This window comes from Megachile rotundata, chromosome 7, assembly GCF_050947335.1.
Source record: "Megachile rotundata isolate GNS110a chromosome 7, iyMegRotu1, whole genome shotgun sequence".
Classification (NCBI taxonomy): domain Eukaryota; kingdom Metazoa; phylum Arthropoda; class Insecta; order Hymenoptera; family Megachilidae; genus Megachile; species Megachile rotundata.
This window is the reverse complement of record NC_134989.1, coordinates 5841461-5859888: the sequence shown is the minus strand read 5'-3', so window position 1 is coordinate 5859888 and position 18428 is coordinate 5841461. Positions and strand designations below refer to the sequence as shown.

Sequence of the window (18428 nt, the reverse complement as noted above, 5' to 3'; positions counted from 1 at the left end):
TAATTCAAAATTAGTTAACAAATCTTATTAATCAAGTTGACTGTGTGTCTCACTTTATTCCATTTCACAAGTAAATCTCCTCACTTGATGGTAGTATAATTACAACATAATTTGACTTCGTGAACTTACATCACCGTCACAGACCATCTTAACAATCTACTCCAAAGGTGTCTGCATTTCATGTGCTTTGCCTTTCGCGGACCTAAATCAATTGAGAGCAATCGAAGAGCAATCTTCCTCGTAAGTTCGTATTGTATAGAAATATAAAAATTTTAAATTGCTCAGAAAACTTTCTTCTCTCGCCGTTTCTTATACTCCATCATTTTCTTAATGACGCCACTATAATATTATGCTGCAGCTGCCGATCGCGTTACTTGTACCCTATCTTCGTTAATAATTAATTCCACACGTGTGCTACCTGTTAATCACTCTGTTGCGTCGGAAAAATTTTTCTCTTATTTTATTTGAAAATCTTTCGAAGAGGTAATATTTGCGGAAGGGTGAAGTGAAATGGAGGGTAGATAGGTAACCCTGAGATCAGTAGTATTTGGGCCATTGAAGGAAGTAGCAGAAATGAATAGCGATTTACAAGTGGTGTATGTTCTTTATGTCTGTGCTAGGACTTTGGCCGTACACAGGCAAGAAACTTCGACTTTTGCAAAGTTGTATCGTCAGCATCGTTGTTTGCATGTATACAATCGCTCAGGTGTGGGTAATCAAGTTTGTTTCAAGTACTAATTAATACATTAATGAAAGTTTTATGCATGTTTCAACATTTTTGAAAGACCACTTAACACTAACAATATTCATAGTTTTTAGGTTTCTTCACTATAGATTGAAATCTGTTTAGCATCGTTTACAGCGTTGACCATGGTTGCATGTACAAGATACCACATAGCCTTGTATCAGATTAATGATGTAAGATCGGTATTGAAACTGAATTTGTGTTAGTGGAATATATATCTAAATACTATTGTAAAATACTGGTAAAAGGATTTCTACATCAAATTAAACTTCATTGAAGGACGAATAACAAAGAGATACTTCGAATCATGCGAATGCACGCTTTTGATGGAAAACGTTCAGAAATAATTTTTGCGAGTGAGGAATGAATAATTTGAAATTTCAAAAGTAATTCAGTGTACTCATACTACGTTTTACAGCCTTTGTTTACCCTTCCGCCTGCATGATGCCAGTATATCATATCTCCCCTCTTATCTTGGACAAAATTATACCATTAAATGAATCTCGCCCAACAAAGTTTCCAGTAGAAACGGACTTTTTGATTGACAAAGAACAACATCCAATTCTTAACAATTTCCTTATATATTTATCACTGATAGTCGGCGTAAGCATATTGGTTGGAACGGAATCAGTAATGATTATGGTCAGCGCGCATATCGCTGGTTTATATGAAGTTGCTTGGTAAAACGAAGTCTTAAATAAATCATATACATATATTACTCATAAAATGCACGTCGTATATGTATATATTACGGTGAAAGACCGAAATTGGTGAATGTCGACATTCACCAGATTTCGGTCTTTCACCGTAACATATACATCGAATAAAGTGAATAAAATATTTGAAACGTGAGGTAATTGATTTTATTGTGTCATTTGTTTATTTTTTAACGTGCCGTTTTTAATTATGAATTCTTCAATTATCATAAGAATTTAACGCTGTTTTGCAAACTATTCTAAAAGCAATGGAATTATACATTTCCTTATTTATATTTTCATCTACTCGTTTGATTAACATACTAGAAGGCACTATTCACGCACTATGTATGTGCACAAAATAAATAGATTTACAAGTTAACGCATGTCTTTACGGCAATTTCCAAACATCGAATATGTAGTTCTCGGAAGTGAGAAATAAAATATAATCTGTATACTAATTTTCTAAAGACACAGTAGAATTTTGCTTTGTATTAAGTACTTCTCTTTTGCTTACCCTTTTTTCAAGCATTGATCTGTTTTGAACGTTACTTCATGTAACTAAGAGTACCAGATGTAGCGATCTCTTAGATTAGGGCTCTATATGTTTAAGAAAATTAATCTTATACTGTACTATCTGCTTCTTAGTTATTACTTCCAAAATGCCCTTCTTGTAGAATCGTCTGCGTCGCACAGTGGCGAAAAACGGCGAAAACGTGGACAAAAGTCAAAAAATGAAAATCGCAATTCTTGAAATCCGTTTAATGGAAATAGTTTATAAGGAATCTGTGCACACTGTTTTCACAGTTTTAATGACTTTATTATTACCATTTCGAAGATATGAGCCTCCAAAGATGAACATTTTTTAAAGTCAATTTTTCCGGGTAAAGTTTAACATAATGCTGTTCATTATTTTTTAAATATTATGTTCATCCACTATTATCGGCTTTTTATATGATACTTCGACATTATAATTATGTAAGTTGCACAACAAAATGTTTATTTTTAACACTGATATGGAAAGAGATATAAACCATAGACATATTTAATGTTTATGTAAGGTAAAAGTTGTGATCTTCACCTCGGTTTACCTACCAAATAGATTTAAATGAAAGCTGGAAGCTTCCCGAACAAGAATCTGTAACGATATCTTGCGGTAATTTGCAGTTTTCTGAGTTATTCGTATTTATGTTCACACGCGCGCCCTATTATCATACGTGACAACAGCGGTTTCGGACATTTTTCAAATATGTCGTCGCTGACCTTTGCAAAAAGTCTTGTTTTTAACCGACTTCGAAAAAGGAGGAGGTTACTCAATTCGATCAGTATATTTTTTTTTTTTTTTTCCTATGTATGTTCGCGCATTACGCCTAGCTGGATGGACCGATCGGAATGAAACCTTTTGCATGTGGAAGATGCTGACTTCCCATTGGTACCATTATCAAAAAATTTTCATTTTTTAATTACAAAGTGTTGTTATTGCAAAAAAACCGGCAACTTTTTTCTTTTTCTATGTATGTTCACCGACTACGCTGTGACGTGGTATTTTATACCCGTCACAAGGAGCCTCCTCGGGAGACCGGACGGGTCATAGGTCGCCGTCAGATACCGTCTAGAGAGAGAACGAAGCGCGTATAATATCGTAAGAACAAATTCTGCCGCTATACTATTTTATATGTACCGCCGGAGAATGACGTCACTGTCAACGAAGGAGCGACGTACGTTGAGGGAAAACGCCGCTGCTCTGCCGCTACCCGCTCGGATCATCCGATAGACGAAGAGAGGCAGCGGAGTAAGAGGAGAGAACCCAGCGAGATACCGACGTACGCCGAAGGAAAATGCCGATTCCCTGCCGCTTCCCCGCTCCGGCCCTACGATAGAAGAAGAGTGGCTGCGGAGACGGAAGAAGCTCTGCCGAAGAAGACTTCGACAGAATTCGGAAACTCCGGCAGAGGATGGGGGTAGGCTACGAGGTGTCCTAATACCGGCGCAAGGGCTCGCGGATCCCTATTCTGTATCTGGCAATTGCCGAGTGCTTTTTGACGTTTCTATTATCGATCCGAGAGGAGAAATCCCGAGTTTCTGCGCCCAGTGTCTGGACACCTTGGTAAGCCCCCTCAATTACCGCTATATATTTGTAAAAGAGCGCGAAATCGAGATCGTCATATCGTGGGTTGTAGACCACCTGGCTTGCCATTCACGGGCAGGTTCTGCAAAGTGTGACCGGGGTGGCTTTGTCTCGTAGGGAAATTAGTTTAAGTTAGAAGGGTAAAAACCCGAGGACTTCATTTCCTAATGAAGTAATTTCTATTTCATTCAATCATACAATTACGTAACAGATATGAATGAAACCTACTTACTCGTTAGGTAGTATATTAAATACATTTCAACTTTTTCGGAGGCGGCGCAAAATTAAAAATACCTCAGTAAACGTTCCTGCCAATAACCAGTTGATTGTGGTATGGCGTATTGGAAATTAATAAATCCTGAGAAAGAATACGAGCCATTATAGATATATCTGGTAATATACGTAAATGTAACTACTGCATCTTCATTTCGTAACGTTTCTGATATAAATGAAATTGAATCGACTTCGTTCGCATGTGGAAGCCATGGATCTAAGAACCTATAAACGGAGCCCACGACGCGGGAATTACCAAATTTGCGGCAGATGGGCTCTATCTTTATAGTATATGCGGCGATCGAGTCTTTCCGTTGCATACTCTATGAATCTAGCCCTTTGCGGACTACCGCCGCATATATGCGTTTTGCGTAAATCATCAAATTGGTGGAAGAACTCATATATGCGTTCCGCGAAAACAACTAATAGAGCCGAGAAACGCGTACATGTGTGCATGCACGTAAATCTGTGCATGTACATATAATATGTCCAGAATTTGACTTGGAATGCTATGAACGAAAACCACGTTTAAGCAGAAACATGCGCTGGCAGTTTTTAATGACTATCCTGGCAGGAGCTCGGCCCCGCGGTACGGTTCACTTCGAACCGTCCCGTCCGCAAAGGGCTAGATAGACCATAGTTACATTCTATACGCACTAACACCTACTTCGCGGCGTGCTGCCGAGTTATATGTATAGAAAAAGAAATAGCTATACAAGCATTGCCTATGTTCGGCTATCCAAAGGTTGACGTGTTCAAGAAAAGCTTTTAATTTTGCGCCGCCCCCGAAAAGGTTGAAATGTATTTAATATACTACCTAACGAGTAAATAGATTTCATCCATATCTGTGACGTAATTGTATGATTCAATGAAATAGAGATTACTTCATTAGGAAATAGAAATTATTTTATACTTTTTAGTGCATTTCGAAGTCGGTGTATTTTTTTTGTGAAAATTATTTTTCTAGGATTAGCGCTGATCTCAAGGATTTCGGGCGAGTATCGCGGCACGTAGGCACATCATAGCGTAACTGAAATTTCGTATACAAAACTATTTATTAGAAAAATAAAATAAAATATCGAAAATAAAATATATATATATATATAATATAATAAATATAATAAATATATATACACTGCTCAAAAGAAATATGGCATAGAAAAATTTTAGGCAAAAATTGGCCAAATTTGACTGATGATAACTCCGTGAAAAATCATCGCAAAGTTATGCTCTTTTTTTTTAAATTAAAGCTTGAGATCTCTACTTTAAGACCCTGTAGTTTGATTTTAGATTTGATGCATCACTACCACAATAACACCGTAAATGTGAGATCATGTTTGCTATATTGAAAATTACAAAGTTTGACGAAATGCATGGACTTGCCACATTTTTTTTTGGTGATACTGTTTACAGCAGCATAAAGTACAAACCTTCATCTTTAATTTCCAGTATGTGAAAAACCGCTACCATTTTTTCCCGCAAAGCTACAGAACTTTAAAGAATCCCTTGCATTTATGGCATATATCGCCGGCATTAGCATTACCCGATATGCACCTCGGAGAGGTTGCTAGACAAATTTTGCACATCATATGGCTCTGACAAGAGCCTTTTTTTGTGTGTATTTATGTGTGAGTGTATGTGTGTGTGTATGAATTATCGTCGAGAAACCTCGTTGAGAATCATTCTCGAATTTTGTAGTCCCAATTCAATTCGATTGTTTCCACATCCTGCAGTAAGTCCAGATTTGAACCCTACAGAAATTTAACAAGACAACCTACCAATCTATAAGACTTGTCGCAAGTCTTAACTCAATTTTGGAATGACATTCCACAAAAAGAAATTAGGGCTTGCATTAACATGAATAATAGGCTGCAAGGGATAATTCAACAACGCGGAGGAAACACGCGTTATTAGAATTCAAACATACACACACACAGATACTCACACACAAATATATGAAAAAATAGGTTCTTGTTAGAGTCATATGATGTGCAAAATCTGTCCAGCAACCTCTCCGAGATGCATATCGGGTAATGCTAATGCCGGTGGTATAGCCATAAATGCAAGGGTTTCTTTAAAGTTCTGTATCTTTGCGGGAAAAAATGGTAGCGGTTTTTCATATGCTGGAAATTAAAGATGAAGGTTTGTACTTTATGCTGCTGTAAACAGTATCACCAAAAAAAAATGTGGCAAGTCCATGCATTTCGTCAAACTTCGTAATTTTCAATATAGCAAACATGACCTCACATTTACGGTGTTATTGTGGTAGTGATGCATCAAATCTAAAATCAAACTACAGGGTCTTAAAGTAGAGATTTCAAGCTTTAATTTGAAAAAAAGAGCATAACTTTGCGATGATTTTTCACGGAGTTATCATCAGTCAAATTTGACCAATTTTTACCTAAAATTTTTCTATGCCATATTTCTTTTGAGCAGTGTATATATATATATATATATATATATATATATATATATATATATATATATCTAGAAACCGAATTACATTTAGGTAAGATTCATTATTTTGATGGATAACTTCGAATACGAAAATCAAGTATCAAATTTAGTTAATATTACGAACGCGAAGTTGTTTTATCAGAGATCCGATTCAGATACGATTCAATATAAAGTACTAGATAGCGAGTTTCAATTATCTATTACATATTGTTTAATTTATCAAATTCTATTACTTCTATTATTAGTATTATAACAAGATCTATTTAGTTTCTCTATTCTAATTAATCATTTATAATCTATATACTTTTCTTTATTTGTTGTTATTGTTATTTGTTAATTTCATTTCTTATCGTTTTATTGAATAAATCTTATTGTTGAAAGATATTGACCTGTGGATTTCACTCCTTAACCGCACACCACACGAATCCCACAATCTTTACTTGCGAAATCGAGTCGTTTAGGGGTAAAAGCCGCTCTTTACCTTTTAGCGCTTGTAACTATCTGAACTTAGGTTCCAGGGTTGTTACACATGTCAAAACAGCATAATGTGAACGACATTTAATACAGCGTAAGAAAGCAATGGTCGGATTTATGTATTCATCATATTTTTTTCCATAACTTACAGTTTCCTTCAACTTTTTAGAATCAAATTAATTGCTACATTATTTTTATTCTCACAACTGATTTTTATGAGCTTTCTACAAGATCCTGTACTACAGCTCACACTAATATGTACATATTATTATGATAATTTCGTCCTAGAATTAAGTGTTAATAATGTATCTATCTATTAATAAAATATATTAAGTCATTTGATGTACAAAATTGTTTGAAAATAAATATGAGTACACACATGTATTTGCATATTTACTTGCTTGTAAATCCCGTCATCCCGATTCCCAGAAATTGTCCCAAGTTTTCAAAAATAAAAAAAATAAAAAATATTCAGAATTTGTACCAGGAGAACATGTATTATGAGGAGGTATTCTTTGTGCTCCATGGAATTTTTATAACGTTATTTCAAGAATTCTTTCGGGTGCGATTTTTGAAATTCCACTGGTCGATTTTGAAAATTGGTATCAGGAGAACATAAGTTATGAGGAGGTATCCTTCCTGCCACTTCTTGGAATTTTCATAACGTCAAGTTCCAAGAATTCCCTGGCGCGATTTTTAAAATTCCACCGGCCGATTTTGGAAATTTGTATCAGGAGAGCATAAGTTATGAGGAGGTATCCTTCCTGCCACTTCTTGCAATTCTCATAACGTCAAATTCCAGGAATTGGTCTTCTTGATACAAATTCTCTCTCTCGAATATGTAAATTTTTATTCTGTAGGGTTTGTTAGGTAGCAATAAATACACAATGATTGTTGATAAATTTTTCTTTATTTTGACCACTTTTCATACAGTATATAACTTAATTAAACTTATTGTTTAGCATTTAATTACTAACCTGTGGAACGCCCGTGCTATGCTCCAGCAGTGATACGCGGAACTTTAATTAAATGTCGTTCACATTAGGCTATATTGACAGGTCCTTACCTAATATGAACGTCCCCTTATGCCGGTTTGACGCAGCTCCATGTAGCAGTGATATGCTGAACTACAATATAAACTTCGCTGATGGTATATTACCGTTGAAGTGTAATCAATTAATTACCGACAGAATCCGGGCAGTACTTTATACGTGTTCATTATAGTTCAGTTGTTTGTTATTTTTCTATTTTCCTTATATACGTGTTCGGACTGAGTACGAAATATGTGATGGAAATGGAAGTATAGATTTATAACATAATATTGAAAACTATTAAATATAAGACAACACAATTAACACAATTTGAACACAAAATGAATTTATTTTAAAACGTGAAACAACAAGGAAGGAACTCTAAATGAAACACAAAATCTTTTAATATACGTGTACGATATCATAATTGAAGAGAGAACAGTAAAGAATAATTATATAGATATTATTTTATTTTAACATTTGAGAATCTAATTGAAACGAGCGGTATCGTATAAATAATAGATAAATATACATACTTGATTACCGACTTATCAACAAATTACCGACATTTTTCTGCATTTATTTTTGCTATTTTCAACATTATGTATAAGATTCACAGGAGTAGTATCTGATTGGTGACAAAGAGTAAGACGATACTTCGAGCAGCACCTCCAATGTTTTGAAAATACCCTTAAAAATAATAAAGGGAAAATACTGTTTCCTTAAAATAATTTTTAAATGTTTAGGAAATTTAAGTCAAGTGAATTTTCATAGTTAAAACTCCCTATATCTAGAATTTAAATATCTATTAAATGTATAGTAATTAAATATCTATTAAATATGTGTTAAATGTATGTATAGTCGTTAGATATCGTAAGTTATCAATCGACAGTTCTGTAGTTTTTACTGGTATTGCAGATAGGTAAGCTGTTAGTAACAAAGGAAAGACATGAAAGGAACATCCTAACGTGTCGAACAATCAATTGTACCGATTGAGGTTCTAATGACTAATAATTTAGTGATTGCTCACTTTGAAATGGTGCATAAATCACAGAACTGGAATCTGTTACGCTGCTTCTGCGTTAAAATAGTCGAATCCTCCGAACTCCGCGTTCGCCGTACCTGAAGCTTTCGATTATGATTTTTATTATATGAGCCCGTTTCTGATTTCTGCTCGCTTCTGTAACGTTTCATCGAGTCCGAATTAGCTTGTCAGTTCTGAAATAAGAGAAACAATTTAATTATTTTGTTCCTTGATACACATTTAATCTGTTTATGTTCGGGAACCGGTAAACACAATTGTTATCGGGTTGTTCGATGACAAATGATCAATTACGAAATAGTGGAAAGTTTGAGATGTCCTGTGATGACATAATAGATACATATTATGAGAATGTGACTTAAATTGATTTCGTACAAAATGGCTAATGACTGGATACCTAAATTATTTCGACTTCTGCACTTCATACATTTGGACTTCCAGATTCATATGTACATTGTACATATATCACTATAACCCATATTTCTAGGTTTTCGTATGCATGAATTTCCAGATTCCATTATTCTTAAAAGTTTAAAATTCCTACAGTTGAAGTTTAGAAATTATTTCGAGTGGCTCGGAATATTATTAACGTAATATTTATGGGTGTTTTGTCAAACCTAAGAGTGCTTTACTCTTGCAATTTCAAACGGATATTTAAGGGGTAACACCACTCTAGGATTTTCAGAAAGTCGATTTTTTTTTCTTTGCTAAAACAATACTTTAGGGTCTTAAGAACAGAATGCCGTTTGATTTATAGTGGAAAACAAATTTTAAATGGTTCAATTATCAATTTTGCCGCAGCGCCTCAGAGCGCGCACTGAGTACTCGCGCGGTATGTTGCAATTCATCGCTTTCGTATTATTGTTATCATTTAAAATAATAAGTTTACTTGTTACCTACAAAACAAACAGAAGTATCCAGAAAGCTAGAGAAGATGACAAACACTGATTTGGATAGCCAAATGTACAGGCATTGCAGATTAGCGGTGAACAGAGAATTTAAGGATCAAAATGTTCATGAAACTTCAAACGCGTTTTTCTCGAAACCAATTTCTTCATACTGGGAGGACGGATTTCTCGGTGACTACTGCATGGATTGAATTGAAATTTTTACAGTAGCTGCACAACAATATTGTCCTTGGAAGTACGTAGCCGTTTTTTGATTGAATGTAAATTTTTTTTTTTATAAACAATTTAGTGCTCATTTTTCATGCAAAAAGTCGATTCATTCCTTAAAATACGCATAACTTCCACAAAAATTGATTAATCAAAAAACCCCTACGTACTTCTACAGCCAATGGTATACGGATTCTAAATTGTTTTGATTTTTTATCCCACGACTCATACATAACGAGAAATCCGTCCTCCCGTAGGAGTGTTTTTACAAAAGCTGTTTCCGTCGATCGGCTGTGCCGCCTCCATTTTGTACGAAAATGACAATCAAAAATTATTTTGTCGTAGTTCAATATGTGTTAAATAAACCCTCTGAAAAGAAATTCTTTTCCGTTTATCGTTCTTCCAAAAAAGACTGTCAAAGTTAGGCCTCTTTTTCGGGCTCTAGAGTGGTGTTACCCCTTAAGACCACATGGACGTCTCTACAGCTTGACATTCTTAACTATTGACAATAGCCTTTTAACAGGCCAGAAAAGCACATCTTTCTAACGCCAATATATCTTTCCTTAAAGAAGTTTATGTCCATGGTCCTAAACTGTGCACCCTTGCTGTGTGCAGTGTTTACGAAAATCCTTGCACTCGGCGGACCAGGCACCCTGACTCGGTCATTCAGCAGTCTCGCAATGTGTCCCATTACTTAGTTCTTTTGAAGGACCCAAATCACTTAACTGTTTGGGTCACCTTATTAACGAAACGTTATTTACAACCCTGGAGTGAAGGCTAAAATCTTACAATCTCATTCGTCGAACCATCTCACCAATCACTTTTTTTTACAAATAACAATCTGTCCTGATTGGTCCCTTTTGGCAACGCCTTCACGTCTTGAACTTCCTCCCTTGCCTTCTTTTCTGGCTGTTTAGAGGCAACTAGTCAGTCTTAAATTAGCTTTAACTACAGTCTTAAATTAGCTTGATTACATCCTTCATTGACCTGGGCACACCAGTGTGGAGGAAACTGAGCCACTCTATAAACTCTATTTTACAATAAATATTCTACTTTGTAATATTAACATCAAAAATATTCCACTACTGTAACAGGTTCTGGAAACGCCATGGGTCGACGAAGATTTACAACCTTCGTAAACAACTATAAATAGTTTATATTTTACCCATCGCGCGAACAGAAATTGTTAAATTATTAATTAATGTACAGCAGTAATTTCGGACAAACTAACAACACATTTAAACAGTGTTCTGAATGAAAGATCAACCACAATTGGGAATACTGTTTCGTTAACCCTTTGGGTACATTTGACGAGTGAGACTCGTCATCTGTTTACTTGGGCGAAGTTACGGAGGACGAGTCTCACTCGGCTTTTGAATTTAAGAAGCATGTATTACTTTTATATATTAACCCTTTGCACTTGAAGGTAATTTGATTTGGTTTGCAAACAGCAACTTTAAAACTTCGTTAAAAAGTTAAATGAATTCTTTCAAGGTTTTATTACTTCTCCATTAATAATTTACACTGTTGTTTGTTTCACTATGTTTATACATCACACGTGTCATATTATAGAATCAGTTAAAAAATGCTTCTTTCAAATTATTGCATTAAATAAAATGGTGACTGAGAGTCACCTTTCGAGCGCAAAGGGTTAATCCATAGAGCCACAAATTAAATCCGTCCCATGGGCATAAAAATCTTGAAATAATTCAGTACTCAAAGGGTTAATTGTCCCTCACATACCTAGAGTGTGTTTCCAGCGGAATGCTACTTGAAGCGGATTCGTTGCGTAGACTGTTCATGCCATTAATCGGTATAGGCAACAACTTATTGCGCGAAATAGAACTACCATGAACGAGCAAAATACAATGATAGAACGAAAACATACAAAAGTCAGGCACAGAAGGGAAGTTGAACAATACTACTCGACGGACGTAAACCGACTGAGAGCAATTTGAACAGCATCCTCCCTCGTAACATCGTACTGCATAAAAATATAAAAATTTAATTTTGCTCAGAAAATTTTCTTCTCTCGCCTTTACTTTTACCCCGTCATTTTCTTAATGACACTACTATAATATTACGCTGCAGCTGCCGATCGTGTTACTCGTACACAGCTTCGTATGAATAAGTAATTCCACAGTCGTGCAACCTGTCAATCACTCTGCTGCATCAAAAGAATTTTTCTTATATTTCACTTGAAAATTGTTCGAAGAGGAAACATTTGCGAAAAGCGAGGTGACATGGAGGGTCTCTTGGTGACTCGGAGGACAGTATTTCCTGAGCCACTGCAACGCGATGTCAACCATGAATAGCGATTACAAGTGGTGTATGTTCTTTATGTCGCTTATAGGACTTTGGCCGTATAACAGGAAACTTCGAGTTTTGCAAAGTGGCATCATCAGCCTCCTTACATGGCTCTTTATAACCGCTCAGGTGTGGCTATTCAAATTCGTTTCAAGTACCAATTGATACATTCTTAACCCTTTGCGCTTAAGAGGTGATTCTCAGTTACCATTTTATTTAATACAATAATTTAAAATAAGCATTTTTTAAACGATTCTATAATACGACACGTGGGGTGTATAAACACAGTGAAACAAACAATAGTGGAAATTATTGGTAGAGAAATAATAACCTCAGAAGAATTCATATAACTTTTTAAATAAGTTTTAAAGTTGCTTTTTGCAAACAGTCAAATTACTTTCGTGCAAAGGGTTAAAACTATTTTGTAAGCTTTGACTCTGAATTTCTCAAACAACACGTGACAGGACTAATATTCTAGATTTTAGCTTTCTTCACTATAGAGAGAAATCTGTTTGATCTGCTACGGTTAGCATCATTTTTAACCTTGACACTGGTCGCATGTACAAGATACCACATAACCTGGTATCTAATGAACGATGTAAGCTCCCTATGGAAACTGAGTCCAGTTAACAGAACATTTATCTAATTATTGTAAAATGCAGGTAAAAGGATTTCTAGATCAAATCAGGCTTCATTGGAAGATGAATAATGAAGCGCTACTTCGAATCATGCAGGTGAACGCCTCTCACGGCAAACGTTCAGTAATAATTTTTGCGAGTGAGAGAAATCTTGAATGCTTTGAAACTCTGAATCTGATACAGTGTATAGATAATAAGTTTTTCAGGCTTTATTTACCCTTCCGCGTGCATGATGATACTATACCACATTTCTCCTATTATTTTGGACAAAATTTTACCATTAAACGAATCTCGCACAGTAAAGTTTCCAGTTGATGCAGAATTCTTCATTGACGCAGAACAACATCCAATTGCCAAAAATCTTCTGATATATTTTGCGATGTTAATCGACGTAACCATATTTGTTGGAACGGAGTCGCTAATGATTATGATTGGTTCTCATATCGCTGGTTTATTTCAAATTGCTTGGTAAAACCGAGTCTTAAATAAACGATGTATGTTTGAAATATGAAAGAATGTTTAACCTCTTCCCGTGCTTTGACGAATCTCACTCGTGACGTACGTACAGTTCATATGTGACAAACCTTACTCAAATTTTGAATACTCTTCAACTTGAAATTTAGGTCCAACTATAAGTTGCATTATTAAGGATCCCTGAATATAAAATACGCAGAACATTTTAGTTTTCTTTTTTCGTTTTAATGTTATAGTCCTGAATAGTCTTGACTGACATATCTGATAAATAAATGGCACGGGAAGGGTTTAATTTGTGATGTGACTGATTTTACATTATGAATCGTTCGTATTCAATGATATTCGTTTTGCTTAATCTTCTTAAGAGTTAGCTTCTGCTTTTCAAATCATTCTAAAAGTTATGTAGATATATTATTTCCTCTTCACTTTTTCTTTTGCACGTTTAATTAACAAAATAGAATAGTCTAATTAGGTACCGTGAGAGTGCGATAAAATAAACAGACGTATACAATCTAACGCATATCTTCAATGCTGCTTTTAGACAAGAAATATGCAATTTTCAGAAGTGGGAAATAACATAACACGTCACTCAATAAGTCCCCGGTCTGACACATATATGGCGACACTGGTGACAGACCCACGTTATTTTCGAATAATACTAACCTTCAAACAGTATGTGTCAAAATTTCATGGTATTCTGACCAATAGTTTAGAAGTTACAGTCATTTTAGTACCCCTAGTTTCGTAATTTTGAAGACAATGGATAGAAAGGAATTTCGTGTGTTGATTAAACACTGTTTTTTAATCGGAAAAAATACTGTTGAAGCCAAAAAGTGACTTCATAAGCATTATAGGGACTCTGCACCAGGGAAATCAACTATCATTGACTGGTATGCTGAATTTAAACTCGGTCATACAAGCACCGATGATGCTGAACGGTCTGGTTGCCCAAAATCAGCAGTCGTTCCGGAAAACATAAAAAATGTCACAAAATAGTTTTAAAGGGCCGTAAACTTAAGTTGTGTGAGATAGCTGATGCCTTGAAGATATCAGAAGGTAGTGTCTTCACAATTTTGCATGAAAATTTGGACATGTGCAAATTGCTTTCAAAGTGGGTGCCGCGTTTGCTGCTTTACGAAGGCAATGCGCCGTGTCTCAAGTCGATGAACACGATGGTTCAATTGAATGAATTACGTTTTGAATTGTTTCCCCACACACCGTACTCCCCACATTTGGACCCCAGCGGCTACTGGCTCTTTGCAGATATGAAAAAAATGCTCCAGGGAAAGAAATTTGGCTCAAATGAAGAAGTGATTGCGGAAACTGAAGCTTATTTTGGGGGCAAAGACAAATCGTTTAATATAAAGGGAATTGAAAAGTTAGAGGAGCGTTGGAATCAATGTATCGCACTGGAAGGAACGTATATTAACGATTAAAGTGGAATTTCTAAAAAAAAATTTGTTTTTCTTAGTTAGACCGGAGACTTATTGAGTGACGTGTTATATCCTGTAAATAAAAGAGACAGTAGAATTCTCCCTTTTTTAAAAGCGACAGTAGAATTCTGTTTTGTAGATTAAATCACATGACAAAGAGTGCGAAGCAGACAGATTGTGTTGATTGAGGCTATTATAAAAAATAAGTAGTTACACAATTTATTCTTTATGTCTTCTTCTACATGTTTAATTAACTAAATAAGAAAGTCAAATTATGCAATGTGAGAATGCAGAAAATAAGCATACAATCTAACGCATATTTTGAAGACAGTTTCGAGACACCGAATATGCAATTTTCAGAAGTGCGAAATGAAATCTGTTTACAGATTTTAAAAAAAAAATGCAGAATTTTGTTTTGTATTAAATACATCCTTTTTGTATACTTATTTTTTTAAGCATGCACCTATGTCTTGAACATTGACTCATGAAACTAAGAGCACCAGACGAAGCAATTGCGATCGTTAGCTCCATCTATTCCATGTGTTTAATAATGCACGTATTTATCGTTCTTAGTTATTATTTCCAAAAAGCCGTTCTTGCGGAATCCTCTGCGTCGTGTGTTCGACGTGATTGTGCAAACAGTAAAAGTATCAGTTACATAGTTAGTGGTGTTGCTGTACATCGAATGGCGCTTCAGTGAGTATATTTCTTTTATATGTATATCTACTAACATATTTCATCCTATGGTAATTTAAATGTTTAAATCAGGGATTCGCAGCCTTTTCTTTAAATTAACTTATGCTAACCTATATACTTATATATACACTTATGTAAAGAGAGTTTTCCGTTATCGATACCACTACATTTTTATTTTTAACGTATAGCATGCAATATAATCAGAATACAAACTGTCCATAAGTAAATTAAAAATAACGATGAAGCAAGGAATATGAATAAAATGTATTATTATAGTTACTGTTTATTGTGTTCTTGCAACTTACTCTTTACATTTCACTATTGCATGCAAAATACATACATATATTTGAAACAAATATTATTGCATCTTACATGATATTACATTTTTAATATCATGTAAGATTTGATAAACATTCTATAGAAACTTTACACACGGACTGTTAACACAATTAAACTATGATTTATAACATGTTTTTAAACAGAATATTCAATGTAAAATTTAAGAAAACTCTAAATATGTTAATTAGAACCGTTTTTCTCGTTGTCTTCCGATGAACTATCACTTTCAACCCCTTTCAATCATTCTTCAACAAAAGACAGACAGCCATCCGAGCAAATCTTATTGGCTTGATTTCCTGTTTGAATTCTTACAATCACGAGTACTACTTTTCCCTTATATTTAATTTATGATGTCGTAGTAACTACATGATATAATCTTACATAAATAAACTAGTTTTTAACATTTCTAGTAAATTACCTATAATCATTAGTAATTGTTAGTACCTATAATTAATGAAATTTTAATTATGCCAATCTGTTTATGGAAAATATTCACGTCAGTAAAATATTCATTTTAAAGTGGAATGTTGCACCTGATAATTTTACCAACAGGCGACAGATAATGTCTGACGTATAGTGAGACCCTATCATGGCCTCTGGCTTAAACCACTTTCTACATAACCGCAATATATTACTTTATTTACTGATTACGTATATCTTTGAAGATTTGCACGTGACTTAAACAACCACTGCAAAATATCCTACGTTGTCACCATTATACTTGGTGTGATTGCCTTAAGCATTCATTTATTTTGCGTGAGTAATTCACATTGTACCACTTTATATCACTTAGCATGGAAATCATTTTTTTTTTTCAAAACATCTATAATAAGGATTTAGAAATTGTGTCTGTTAAAGCTGTCTGAAACGGTGCTTCGGTTATCAGACATCAGGGACACAATGTTATCCCTATTACTACTCACTTCCACATTGGGATACATGTTTTGGATGAACCTTGCAGCCGAACATATGATTGACAGCGCTTGCAGCATCCCACTAACAACGTAAATGTATTGGAATATTATTTGCACAAAATCAGTCCTCCTAATTGTTAATCGTCAAGTTCATGTTGATTACAAACGCCTTTGAGTCTGTATTGCTAAAAATACCCAAAGGACATCATACTAACTGATAATCTATTTTTCAAAAATGCGGTGTATATTTTTGCACCATTTCGATGTACTTAACGTAAGCACTTAAAGATTAAGAACAATTAATTGTTCATGATATTATATATTTTTTATATTTCTATTGATTTTTACTATTATTATCATAGCTTATTGCCTTCGTTGTCGTTATTGTCCTAATCGTATAGAACATGCTATATAATTTCAATATTCTAGAGACAGTATCATTATTTACCACGCTATGTTAGAGTCGCAGACTTTTTAATCATCCGTCCAAAGATTTTACTTGCAAATGTTAATGAACCATTAAAAAGAATTTTTTTTCAATTGACACTAGTCGTAATATTTGTCGTCCAATTTAGCCGTGTACTAATATCTATAATTGCAGGTATAATACTAACTGGTACGAAACGTCTGTAGCAACGCAGAAATTACTGCAACTGATTATATTGAATGGCAACAGAGGCGTAGCGTTCGACTTTCTAAGAGTCTATGTTCCGTCAGTCGAAGGTTTTGCAGTGGTATATTTAATATTTTATTAAAATCCACAAAAAAACATTATTCTCCATTGAATTCTCATTTTTCAGCTTTTAAAGGCATCGGTATCTTACTTCACTGTTCTGCTCTCTATACGATAAATTAAGAGTCTGTTAGGAACGATTAACTTTTCTTATTTAGTGACGGGTTATTATTTTTCACTTGCGACCTCAACGTTACGACGTTCATTGTATAGCAATTCAAAATTAGTTAACAAATCTTATTAACCAAGTTAACTGTCTGTCTGACTTCTTTTTATTTCACAAATAACTCTCCTTACCTGTTGGTAGTATAATTTTAATATAATATAAATTCGTGCACTTACATCACCGTCACAGACTACTTCAATATTCCACTCCAAAGATGTCTGCGTTTCAACGGGTATTCTACCTTCGGCGGACGTAAACCAACTGAGGGTAATCGAACAGTATCCTCCGACGTAAGCACGTATTGCATAGAGTTATAAAAATTTAACATTGTTCAGAAAATTTCCTTCTCTCGCCTTTTCTTTTACCCCATCATTTTTGTAATGACGCCACTATAATATTATGCCGCAGCTGCGGATCGCGATACTCGCACACTATCTTCGTTAATAATTAATTCCACACGTGTGCGACCTGTCAATCACTCTATTGCGTCGAAAGAATTTTTCTCTTATTTTATTTGAAAATGCTTCGAAGAGGTAATATTTGCGGAAGGGTGAAGTGAAATGGAGAGTAGATAGGTAACTCTGAGATCAGTAGTGTTTGGGCCATTGAAGGAAGTAGCAGAAATGAATAGCGATTACAAGTGGTGTATGTTCTTTATGTCTGTGATAGGACTTTGGCCGTACACAGGCAAGAAACTTCGACTCTTGCAAAATGGTATCGTCAGCCTCATTTTTTCCATGTTTACAACCGCTCAGGTGTGGGTAATCA

General features: G+C 34.9%; 1 long non-coding RNA gene across 3 annotated transcripts in view; it reads right to left on the bottom strand.

Annotated features, from left to right (window-relative positions):
- Positions 1 to 7457: 7457 nt before the first annotated feature.
- LOC143264900 (uncharacterized) overlaps positions 7458 to 18428 on the bottom strand; it is a 30751-nt gene continuing 19780 nt past the window's right edge. For 2 of the 3 annotated variants that reach the window (XR_013038882.1, XR_013038883.1), the window contains exons 2-3: positions 8340 to 9021; positions 7458 to 7899 (exon numbers count right to left, since the gene is read on the bottom strand). This is a non-coding gene — a long non-coding RNA (uncharacterized LOC143264900). Of the gene's footprint in view, positions 7900 to 8339; positions 9022 to 17836; positions 18165 to 18428 lie in introns of those variants that run through there. The other variant, XR_013038884.1, reaches the window with a different exon arrangement.